Source organism: Hemibagrus wyckioides, linkage group LG06, assembly GCF_019097595.1.
Source record: "Hemibagrus wyckioides isolate EC202008001 linkage group LG06, SWU_Hwy_1.0, whole genome shotgun sequence".
Lineage (NCBI taxonomy): Eukaryota > Metazoa > Chordata > Actinopteri > Siluriformes > Bagridae > Hemibagrus > Hemibagrus wyckioides.
In genome coordinates, this window is record NC_080715.1 from 37,483,366 (window position 1) to 37,496,090 (window position 12,725).

A 12,725-nucleotide genomic window follows, 5' to 3' on the forward strand; every position below is an offset into this window, starting at 1 on the left:
CACTCCAGAGAACGCATCTCCACTGCTCTAGAGTCCAGTGGCGGCGTGCTTTACACCACTGCATCCGACGCTTTGCATTGCACTTGGTGATGTATGGCTTGGATGCAGCTGCTCGGCCATGGAAACCCATTCCATGAAGCTCTCTGCACACTGTTCTTGAGCTAATCTGAAGGCCACATGAAGTTTGGAGGTCTGTAGCGATTGACTCTGCAGAAAGTTGGCGACCTCTTCGCACTATGCGCCTCAGCATCCGCTGACATCTCTGTGTCAGTTTACGTGGCCTACCACTTCGTGGCTGAGTTGCTGTCGTTCCCAAACACTTCCACGTTCTTATAATACAGCTGACAGTTGACTGTGGAATATTTAGGAGCGAGGAAATTTCACGACTGGATTTGTTGCACAGGTGGCATCCTATCACAGTTCCACACTGGAATTCACTGAGCTCCTGAGAGCGACCCATTCTTTCACAAATGTTTGTAAAAACAGTCTGCATGCCTAGGTGCTTGATTTTATACACTGGTGGCCATGGAAGTGATTGGAACACCTGATTCTGATTATTTGGATGGGCGAGCGAATACTTTTGGCAATATAGTGTATGTGCCGCAGCCTCTTGAAGCACCCCATGCACATTTACAAGATTTTATAGGATTAATGTTACAAATCTTTGGGGTCTGCTTTTTTTATCTACTGTTAAGTTACCAGGGAAGGGAAATGCTACTGGTCCCTTGTGACTCTGTTGGTATTGGTCATCCAGAATAAGACTGTGGTGATGGTCTGAGTGATGTCAAAATAGATCATAAGTTAGGTCCATAACTATGGATCTATGAGACCGAACAATGACTGTCACTATCTCTTGTCACTCGTGATGAGCTGAGGCATTCCAGGCAGGAGTAAATTGTATATTTATTGTCAGGAACCACTGGGACAGTTTCCTGCCAGACCACAAGAGGGGCTGTTGGCAGGTGATTCATCATAGCCTGCTTTGTTGTTTGTGTATTCCCCACGTGCCACACCCCACTTATTGTTCAGATTTCCCACCACGTCACCTGTTCCCCATTAGCCTTAATGTTCTGCCCTATGTATAGGAGCCCTTTTGTAGCGGTCTTCGTCAGTCATTGTTTGTTTGTTCATTTGTCTGTTTGGTGTTTGTATGTTTCCTTGTTAGTTTGTTCAGGTGCTGTCATGGCACAGGTTTCCGTGCCCACATTATGGTTTGGTAATCATGTTTATTTGCCCCTTGTCTTGTGTTGGGTCTGTTACTCTGCCATGGACATACGAGTTTGAGCCCTGCTTCATATATATATGTGTGTGTGTGTGTGTTTATATATATATATATATATATATATATATATATATATATATATATATATACCGCCCGAAGCAAAAAAAATAAAATTTATAAATATTTATGTGCAAACGTTCATCAGTCTTTCCATGATACACACGTTCATATATATTTATAGTATGTGTGTGTGTGTGTGTGACAGAAAGAGTGACGAAATACATATTCAGAAAGGAGAAGTGACATAGTGTTTGTTGTGGTTTTCTGAAAGCCAAAGCATATAAAACGAGACACTCAGGCGGACAAACTGCGAATTGAAGCATGCTTCAACTCTGCTGACCCCATGCACATGTGGCAAGGAATTCAGGCTATCACAGACCTCAAGCCACTCTGTACGTCACCTCCTAATGTGTGTGTGACAGAAAGAGTGATGAAAACCTGAAAACCAGAGTATATAAAGAGAGACACTCAGGCAGTGTGTCAGAGTGTGTGTGTGTTTCACGCTGAGGGACTGGTGTGTGTGTGTACAGAAGAATCAGTAATGATGAAGTGCTTGTATCTTTTGTCTGTCGTGTTTCACGTGGCTGCAGGTGAGTGAAGTTATTTTCTATTTTCTATTACAGAAAGGAGAGAGAATATTAGCCAGTTCTTAGTTCAGCTGCTTTGTGTTTAGTTCATGTGGTTTCTGTCCAGACTGGGTTTACAGTAGGCCGGAGTTCAGCTCTGATCCTGAAAAAATAAACCAGTCAGTGTCAAATGTTTATTATTTAGAGAATTAATAACATTACAATTGTAGATTTCAAGACTAGCATGTTCTTCTAATGACACTGTTCAAAGACAGCATTAATCTTTATACACAAGGTAAACGTACACATCCTGCCTTGTGTTATAATGTCCTTATTTAGACCTGTTCAGCTTTGATCATGTGGATTTTTTCTTCCTGATTAACTTCAGTGTAAAATGTACTGATGAAGAGAGGTGGGCTAATGAATAAGGAGGATTCTACAGTCAGATTATTTTACATCCCTATAATACTTACAGTGTATGTTTTTACACATTTACTGAATTACATCTCTCACAATCTCTGTCTTATTGAATGTATCTATAATAACTCATATAAAGCATAGTAGAAAAGTTATTTCCTGTAACTTGTACATCACTTCTTCACTCTGGTCTTAGCTGTAAATAGATGTGTGTGAATTTCACACCTTTTTCTGCTGTCTCTCTGTCACTGCTGTCTCTCTGTCACTGCTGTCTCTCTGACCACCAACTCCACTTCCTGCATTACATCATATTTAGAGATTTATTTTTTAGCGTTAGTTACATGCATTTATCAACAGTGTTCACATTTTAAAAACTGACATAATTCAGTAAAACAAATCTAAATTAAATGAAAAGCTAAATAACGTCGGCTGATTTCTACTTTAGCTTTACCCAGAAGATCTATTTTTCACTTCATTCCCATCTCTACAAAAGTGTAAATGTGTGGATCTATGAGCAGTGTGGTGATGCAGTGTGTAGCGTCGTCTCCTCACAGCTCCAGGGTCCCTGCTTCAGTCCTGAGATCAGGTTCCCATCTGTATGAAGAAGAGATCTCTTTTTCTTCTTTTCCTTTGAGAGCAATGTTAACCAAATTAAGGTGACCGAGAGCTGCTTGTGTTATATTATTGCTAACATTTATTTACATAGCTTATTGCCACAAACCAAACCAGCTGAATAAGCTATTATTAGCTGTGAACTTCTAAAAAAAAAAAAAGTTTGTTAATATTGAACAGTTATATTTTGCAGTAAATCTTTTTAAATTCACATAAGCAGTATGGTAATTGTGGAGTTGAGCTAAGTGATTTAACACAATGGGTTTGCTGACTAGACTTATCAGATTTTGTTAATTCACATGGATTGTCAACAAATTGTAATTTACACATCCCATGGAACATACACTGATAGCCTAAGCAAGACTGAAACAGACTCTTTTCATTAAAAAAAAACCCCACCTTTGATATTGAAGCTAATATTAAGTTTGAAAACAGAAACTTTTATGACATTCATATGCATGCATATGCGCAATGGGAAATATTAAACAGTACTTTACTCCGCACTAATCAGAAATGCCTACAGCACACTTGTCCTGCATCTTCATGCAGCAGGATTTTCATTCAACATTTCTGCTTTATCAGCATCATAGCTTTATTCCTAATGCTATCGAATCCCCAGCAACTTCCAAGATGAATGGATCTGCCATATGCTTTCTTTATCTTTTATCCAACCTATTTCAGTTTGTGCTAATAGACTGACGTTTACATAACGCTTCCCTGCACAGTCTTGGTGCTAGCTGTGTGTAAAATCATTGAATGAAGTTTAAACAGGTTTATTGTGTTAATTTGAGTTTATCAGTCTTGTACACATTCTATAAAACTTTAGGCAAGCTACTCAGAAGTGGGTCACGAGCGATTTATTGTAGAACCCTGGTGTGAAGAGTTTTAAAAAGTAAATATAGTACTGAGAAATGTGTGTAAGTTTAAATAAATACTACTATGAGTGTCTCTCAATGAAGTAAAATGACACACACAATTACAAGATCACAAAACTGTAACACACAGTAGTTAGGAACTGGGCAGAGAAATAATAGAGTTTTGTGTCCAGCTGATGATGTTCCACTACTGACCATGCATGTTTAAATAAACCTCTTAATGACAATTTCTTCAACTTTATGACTTTTTTTTTTTTAACCATCAGCTGTGGTAGAAATCACCCAACACCAAGGAGGTTCAGTTCTGTTACCCTGCTCCTGCTCTGACCTGAACACCAAACCTCAGACATTCACCTGGATGACCTACAGAACAGGATCTCTGACTGACGTGTTAAATGATGAACACTACCGTGGCAGACTTCAGCTGTTTAATAACATTTCTCCTGGTAATCTGTCTCTGTTCATATCTGACCTGAGAGAAGAGGATCAGGGAGACTACAGGTGCAGCACTGAGAAGAAACACAGAGACTTCAGGATTTATGTTAAAGGTAAAGCATTTAAATACACAATAAAAGTTAATATTCAGTGTTAAAGCAGATTTGATAAGTTATCAAATGTATTATAGTTACATATGTAACTAAATGTCTGCTCCATTTCCTATAGTTAAAGGGAATTAATCTAGGAGTCATATTGTGACACATCAGTACAGCATTGTGAATGGCATTAAATGCTGATGACCTGAAACTTTTGGCTGGCATTGGATTGGATTTGAGACACGGATTTCTCAGTCTAATCTATGATTTATTTTCATTAACCTAGTAGTATTTATAGAGCTACATGACACCTGTATAAGTCCTTCTTGACAACTAACATAAGCCTACATATAATATTAATTTTTGGTTCATTTCAGTTGTTATGAAGGCTTTCTGTAGGTGTCATGTAACCAAATGAAGATTAAGTAAGTTGCTTAAGTAATGTAACTTTATTTATAAACTATGGTACATGCCATAAACACATGTTAAAAACTATTTTATTGTTGTTATGAAAGGAAAAGGATTTTAACTGGAGTAACTGTTTCCAGTTGTAAGAGCATTATTAGCTGAAAAAAAAAAAAAAACAATATTATTATTATTATTATTATTTTATTTATTTTATTTTTTTTAAATTTTGTGATTAATAATATATAAATAAGCCAGTAATGCTTTAGTATTGGGTATCAGAGTCCTGATGTTGGATTTGTTTAGAGAATTTTAACAGGTGATTGGCACATCCTTTATAAATCTCTTCGGCTTTGCATCAGAAAATGTGATTTCCATGCAGGGAATATTAATAATTGCAGTATTTCTATTATTAACTGTAAATGTTGTGTTTACAGGCTGTGAGCTGGTGAAGAAGACAGAGGTAGAGGACATGACTGTGTTCACAGGAGAGTCTGTAGTTCTGCCCTGTGTCTGCACTGACCTACAGAACAAACCAAAGTCTCTAAAATGGGAGTTTTCAATACCAACAGAATCTAATAGCAATCATTATCAGGAAATTTACCCTGAACAGACTGGACATCACAGAAACAGAGTCAAACTGGTCAGTAAAAACTCTCCAGGAAACCTCTCTCTACTCATATCAGACCTGACTGAAGAGGACCAGGGAAACTACAGATGTTCTGTACAGGCAGAGAGGAAAGATTTCCGACTATTTACTTCTGTCTTTCCAAAGCCTGTACCTGATCTTGTCACTTTCTGTATTGCATAAACTAAATTAATACAGATGGAGAAGATTGGGTCCAGATTGAAAACTGAGAAACTCAGAAAACTGATTAGGCCTACACCAGCAATATAACAACCTAATCCAATGTAAATATAGATACATTCTCAGATATTATAAAATAATGCTAAAAACACATATTAAATACAAACCAAGGCCAAACACAAGATTTCCTCTGTTGGGGTTTCTGTAAAATGTTGTGCATGTGTCTAATTTTACTGTTAAAAAATCACTTTTAGTCATTTACATGTGTTTGTTTTGGGTTCCAGATTGTTGTCACCTTTACTATGTTAAATAAGGGTATTTGTCTTATTTTCTTATTTACTTTATCTCTCAATCACCAAAAACTGCTGATGGATAATCTTGCTAATTGTATTTTGAATGTATTTGACATTTTATATCTTGTGTGTACCGTTCTTACAAATATCAGGTTCAGAAATGAATGTTGAATGAATGAATGAATCACCTGCCTTGACTCGCATATGAACTTAAGTGACATCCCATTCCTAATCCATAGGGTTCAATATGACGTCGGTCCACCCTTTGCAGCTATAACGGCTTCAACTCTTCTGGGAAGGCTGTCCACAAGGTTTAGGAGTGTGTTTATGGGAATTTTTGACCATTCTTCCAGAAGCGCATTTGTGAGGTCACACACTGATGTTGGACGAGAAGGCCTGGCTCTCAGTCTCCGCTCTAATTCATCCCAAAGGTGTTCTATCGGGTTGAGGTCAGGACTCTGTGCAGGCCAGTCAAGTTCATCCACACCAGACTCTGTCATCCATGTCTTTATGGACCTTGCTTTCTGCACTGGTGCACAGTCATGTTGGAAGAGGAAGGGGCCAGCTCCAAACTGTTCCCACAAAGTTGGGAGCATGGAATTGTCCAAAATGTCTTGGTATGCTGAAGCATTCAGAGTTCCTTTCACTGGAACTAAGGGGCCAAGCCCAGCTCCTGAAAAACAACCCCACACCATAATCCCCCCTCCACCAAACTTTACACTTGGCACAATGCAGTCAGACAAGTACCGTTCTCCTGGCAACCGCCAAACCCAGACTCGTCCATCAGATGGCCAGATGGAGAAGCGCGATTCGTCACTCCAGAGAACGCGTCTCCACTGCTCTAGAGTCCAGTGGCGGTGTGCTTTACACCACTGCATCCGACGCTTTGCATTGCACTTGGTGATGTATGGCTTGGATGCAGCTGCTCGGCCATGGAAACCCATTCCATGAAGCTCTCTGTGCACTGTTCTTGAGCTAATCTGAAGGCCACATGAAGTTTGGAGGTCTGTAGCGATTGACTCTGCAGAAAGTTGGCGACCTCTTCGCACTATGCGCCTCAGCATCCGCTGACCCCGGTCTGTCAGTTTACATGGCCTACCACTTCGTGGCTGAGTTGCTGTCGTTCCCAAACACTTCCACGTTCTTATAATACAGCTGACAGTTGACTGTGGAATATTTAGGAGCGAGGAAATTTCACGACTGGATTTGTTGCACAGGTGGCATCCTATCACAGTTCCACGCTGGAATTCACTGAGCTCCTGAGAGCGACCCATTCTTTCACAAATGTTTGTAAAAACAGTCTGCATGCCTAGGTGCTTGATTTTATACACCTGTGGCCATGGAAGTGATTGGAACACCTGATTCTGATTATTTGGATGGGCGAGCGAATACTTTTGGCAATATAGTGTATATTCATTATTAGTAAATATATAACATGCAAAAGTCTCTTCTGTCAGATTATTGCAAGATTTTTACTCCTAAGTGAAGTGAATTCTACCAGTCTGATGGACAGCAGCAGTACAAACTTCAGGTTAAGATTAGGAATCTTATGTTGTGACTTTGAAAAGTCGAAATAGACTTTGTATTACTCAAAACAAGTAGTATAATTAGTGACTTGTTACAATTATAATATTGTGACTGATTTATTATCCATTAATTAATCGTTAATTCCTATAACTGGAGCGCAAGGATATCCTTATTTAAAAAATAAACAAATAAAATTTAAATAAAAATTAATGATGCACATTATTATTGTAAGTGTTAGGGCTCCACCTAGTGGTCATGGCGTTTTACATGGAACAAATTCAGGGAGAATCTTAAAATGTGTACATTTACACTTCCAGCATTTGGCCCTGTCCACAGCGACTTACAGAAAAACAGGATATTTGCTGTTTAATCCATACAGGTTTTTGGAGTTTCTCATTTGTTTGTAATTATGTTGCTGTGCTGTGGTTATGGTATGTGCTAAATTCTCTAATTTAATTGGTCAGAAGGCTGCAGATTGGGGAGAGAATATTAGCCATTAAACTGTTCAAAGAAAGCATTAATCTTTATGTGGAAGATAAACGCCTTGTGTTATAATGTCCTTATTTAGACCTGTTCAGCTTTGATCATGTGGATTTTTTCTTCCTGATTAACTTCAGTGTAAAATGTACTGATGAAGAGAGGTGGGCTAATGAATAAGGAGGATTCTACAGTCAGATTATTTTACATCCCTATAATACTTACAGTGTATGTTTTTACACATTTACTGAATTACATCTCTCACAATCTCTGTCTTATTTTCTCATAACAGCAGTCTATGTGGACTGTCCTGTATATCACTTTGTATTGCTTTGAAACAATTCAGTAAAAAAGTAGATCTAATTTCCAAATGAATTATAGACACATATGTAACAACAATCTACTAAATTTACCATAACTGAGGGTTTTTAAATGACTATGTGGTGAGCAGGGAGCAGGGTAACAACACAGAACTACCTTTGTGTCATGTGATTTCTGTCTGATTATCATCACCAGAGAGCACAGCCTTCAGAACACACCTGACATAAGCTTACATAAACATTAATAAAAGCTTATTTTTAGATCTAATTTACAATCAGAGAAATAATGTATATAAATCTATATTTGATTTTTTCATCAATTTTATCTAATCAGTTTTTAATTTAGCTGACACTTATCGCACTTTATAAATATTCATGTATGTTCATGTCAGTTGTCATTCATGTAGGTGTCATTTAGCTTCATTAATATGCCCCTAATTATGTTACCTTTTATTTGTAAAGAAGGTATTACAGACATTGTTTCATTAATGACTGAGCATGAGTGTCATGTGTCATATTACTAACAGTGATTAAAAACAGACTTTAGATTTAATATGTTTTGTCTTTTCAGTAGGAAGAAGAGAAACTTCAACACACTCGGGGAAAACAGACAGAAGACCTCCATCAGAACAGCCTCCAAGTAAAACAACAAACTCTCCACCTTCATCATCCTCAACAACACTGGAACAAGGTAAACAACAAACTCACAGCAGACTCCCTCTGGGTGCCAAAACTTTTCATCAACAATGGAAAAAATGGCAGTATTATTACATTTATTAATATTTTTGGTGTGTTTTTGTTCACAGTTTTTGGCATCACTGCAGCTTTTCTGTTGGTGATAGTCGGTGTAGTGGCATTTATTTGATGGAGACAAAAAAGTACCACACACACACACACACACACACACACACACACTGATTTTTGAAACTGATTAACTAATAACTGATTTGTGATGTTTTTGTGTAAGGTTTTTTTCTAGTACAAATTTCCTTTTGTAAATCAAATCAAAATAACCAGTCAGTAATTCAGTAAGTAGTTTCACTGTAAAATAAAGTTTAAACTGTGGCTCTTTGCATCACTCAGTGTTCATGTATGTGAGCTGAAGCAGAACAGCAGCCTCCACACTTCACCTGATTACTTCAAATAGTGAAAGTCTGTAGTTCCCACTAGAGGTGTGATTTCTGAGGTCTTTTCTCATTAGGAGGAAGATGTGGAAAGAAGGTGATTACTGAAGGACGTCCAAAGCAGAAGGATCAGGTTAGTGTACACACAGGTCTGGATTCAGCTGGATTTTTATTATCATGTGACATCTTTAAGTCTTAAATGTACAGAACAACACATGGTGTAAAGAAAGAAGTCAGATTTAGAGATTTGTGTCGTCTTTACAGGATTTTACTTGCTTCTTAAAGTCAACAGTAGAAGTGACAGAAGTGTTATATGAATAATTTTCCTCTTCTGTCTTTCACAGACTGTACCTGATGTTACTTACTCTACTGTAAGCCACATTCACACAGCCGGAGCAGCTCGGGTCCAGATCAACGCTGGAGAGAAAACCGAATACGCCAGCATTGTAACAAACTAATCTGCAGTAAATATATAGAATAATGCTGAAATCATACAGTAGATTAAATACATACCATGATAAGCACAGGATTCAGGATATTGCCTTGATTTATTTTCCTGTGATTTTTGTTATAACCATAAATATCAGATTTAATCATATGTGTGCTGATGAATAATCTCAGAAATAATATTTTGAGTGTATGTGTTATTTTATGTCTCCGTAAAGCATTCTTATAAAAGTTCATCACCCTGTTTTGTGTAAGACGACTGCTGTAGAAGTTGTGTTTGTTTGTGACTGTCGTGGGAAAGTCGTCTGGACTGAATGTGGATTTAAAAATGAGTTTTTGTAAAACACACTTATAGTTAGTTAAAGGGTTTGTGACAGTGGTCTTGTTGAGTGTGGAGTATTACACAGTATTCTTTCTGCATGGTACAATGTTGGTTAACTGAAGCTGTGAGAAAGAGGAAGTTGTCATTCTCCCATCAGCCCCCACGTTGCCCTGACCACAGTCCTGTGGTCACTCTGACATGCTGGGTGTCTCACATCGGCTCTGCAGAACTATGAGAATGCTAGTTGTTCATGTGTCTGTGGTTTTATAAACTGTGAATACTTGTCAGCGTCCTTGTTAAAAAGTCTCTCTAAAAACAACCATAGAACTGAATATAAAACAAACAAACTAAAAAGGAACTAAAAAGAAACAAAATGTTATTTTCCTTGATTACTTTACTCGGATGCTTGTTCTTTCCGCTACTTTCTGCTCATTATTTAATTTTCTCTTTATTCACTTGTTTGCAATCCAGATTAGGGGGCAGGATAAAAAATTTCTATTGGTCCACTGGTTCTCAATTAACAGCCCTTCTCTAGCCAATCAATAAAGTGATGTCACTGTTACCTGCCGGCAGAAATCAGACATTTCATCTGGTTTTCCAGCTCGATTTCCGCTATTACAGTTTTTAAGGTCCCCAGGTCATCTCTGTTTCTGTTATTTTTTTTTTTTTTTACTGTTGTTCTCACTGCACCTTTGTACTAAAGCTGTATGATATTAAATACAAGACTATTTTTATTTTAGACTGAGAGCAGTCAGTAGTTTAGGTTTGGTAGATTTCAAAAGTGTATCATTCCTGTGCAACAGAATTTATCTCCATTCAGAAATGTTTATATAATATTTAAATGAAGTCGTACAATGCCATGATAATAAAACCTTTATTAACAATTCCATATTTGTATTTTTGTCTTTTCATTCTTCTTGTTTTTAAAGGGTTTGTCATGATATCATGATTGGTGCCAGCCTTACATGATGCCAACGTCACAAGCTGTGAACAGACTCTATCTATACACTGATCTGCCTGTTAGGAAGTATGGAGATAATTTATTCCTGAAATAATTCTTCATATTGTTTCAGGCTTTCTTTTTGTATTTCTTTCATTGACATCCCTATTTTCTTCTTCATCTTTTATGAAAAACATGTATATTTTAACAAGCTAGCAAAACCTTGCATGTGATTTTTTTTTTTATAAACAAAGAATAAAAAACAAAGAATAAAGAGCAAATTAGTATTGTTTGAAAGTTTTACCAAATGTCTTTGTTGTTAGATTTTATTTAGAAAATAAAAGGGCAACTATTGCATATTTTTAATAGGGAAACAAATATTTTGTATTTTACCATGAATTAAAATGTAGTGCTGGGAAATGGACAAAATATCTTTCTGAAAATCTACATTTTCTGTGGCTCACTTCTAGTAACCAGGCAGTATCGACAGATATAGATAGATTGTATTTACGACCGCGGTGAAGTTAGTTTGAAATTCGGACATTAGACAGACATTCAGAAACGGTATTTTGGGTAATAACACTAAAATACTGTATTTAATCGTGAGGAAAAAAAAAAGACTTGTTTATTTAAATAAGAAAGGAATTAAACTAATGAAGAAAATAAACAAATAAATAAAAATCAGTGAAGACATATTTTGGGATACCAACAGGTGTACCTTGTGGGGATGACCAAGTAGATTATTTTGGTACTAGTTTGGGGTCACAGGGTCACATGACCTAGAAGCTATTGAAGGAGTAGTGATTTTTTTTAAATTAAAAAATAACCAAATAATTACAAATTACTTCACATGATACATCATTTACTATCTATTAATTAAATTATTATTAATAAATTAACAAAAGCTGTATGCAGTGACGCATGGCATATGTATATTTAAGAAGAAGTTAGAATAACTGGGTGACGTAGCCAGGTAAGTAACAAGTACCACATTTCATTTGTACACAAATTTGTCGACGGTCCCTAAAATACCGCTTCCGAATGTCTGTCTAATGTCCGAAAATCAAACTAACTTCACTGTGGCCGTAAATAAAACCTATCGACATTAACAAAACGTAAGTGACATAAAAGGAAACAGGTGGAAGCTGAAAAAGGAGGAATGCTGTGAGGAATTTAGACAGAAATTGAGGCAGGCTCTGATTGGGCAGGGAGTGCTGTCAGATGACTGGGAAACTACAGCAGAAGTGATCAGAGAGACTGGAAGAAAGGTGCTGGGTGTGTCATCTGGAAGGAGGAAAGAAGATAAGGAGACTTGGTGGTGGAATGAGGAAGTTCAGGATGGTATTCAGAGGAAGAGGTTAGCCAAGAAGAAGTGGGACAGGGACAGGACTGAAGAGAATAGACAGGAATACAAGGAGTTACAGCACAGAGTGAAGAGGGAGGTGTCTAAGGCCAAGCAGAAGGCGTATGACGAGTTGTACACTAGGTTAGACACTAGAGAAGGAGAGAAGGACTTGTACAGGTTAGCTAGGCAGAGGGATCAAGATGGGAAGGATGTGCGGCAAGTTAGAGTTATTAAGGATAGAGATGGAAAGGTGCTCACAAGTGAGGAGAGTGTACAGAGGAGATGGAAGGAGTACTTTGAAGAGCTGATGAATGACGAAAATGAGAGGGAAGAAAGAGTAGAAGGGGTGAACTCTGTGGAACAGGAAGTAGATAAGATTAGAAAGGATGAAGTCAGGAAGGCTTTGAAGAGGATGAAAAGTGGAAAGGCAGT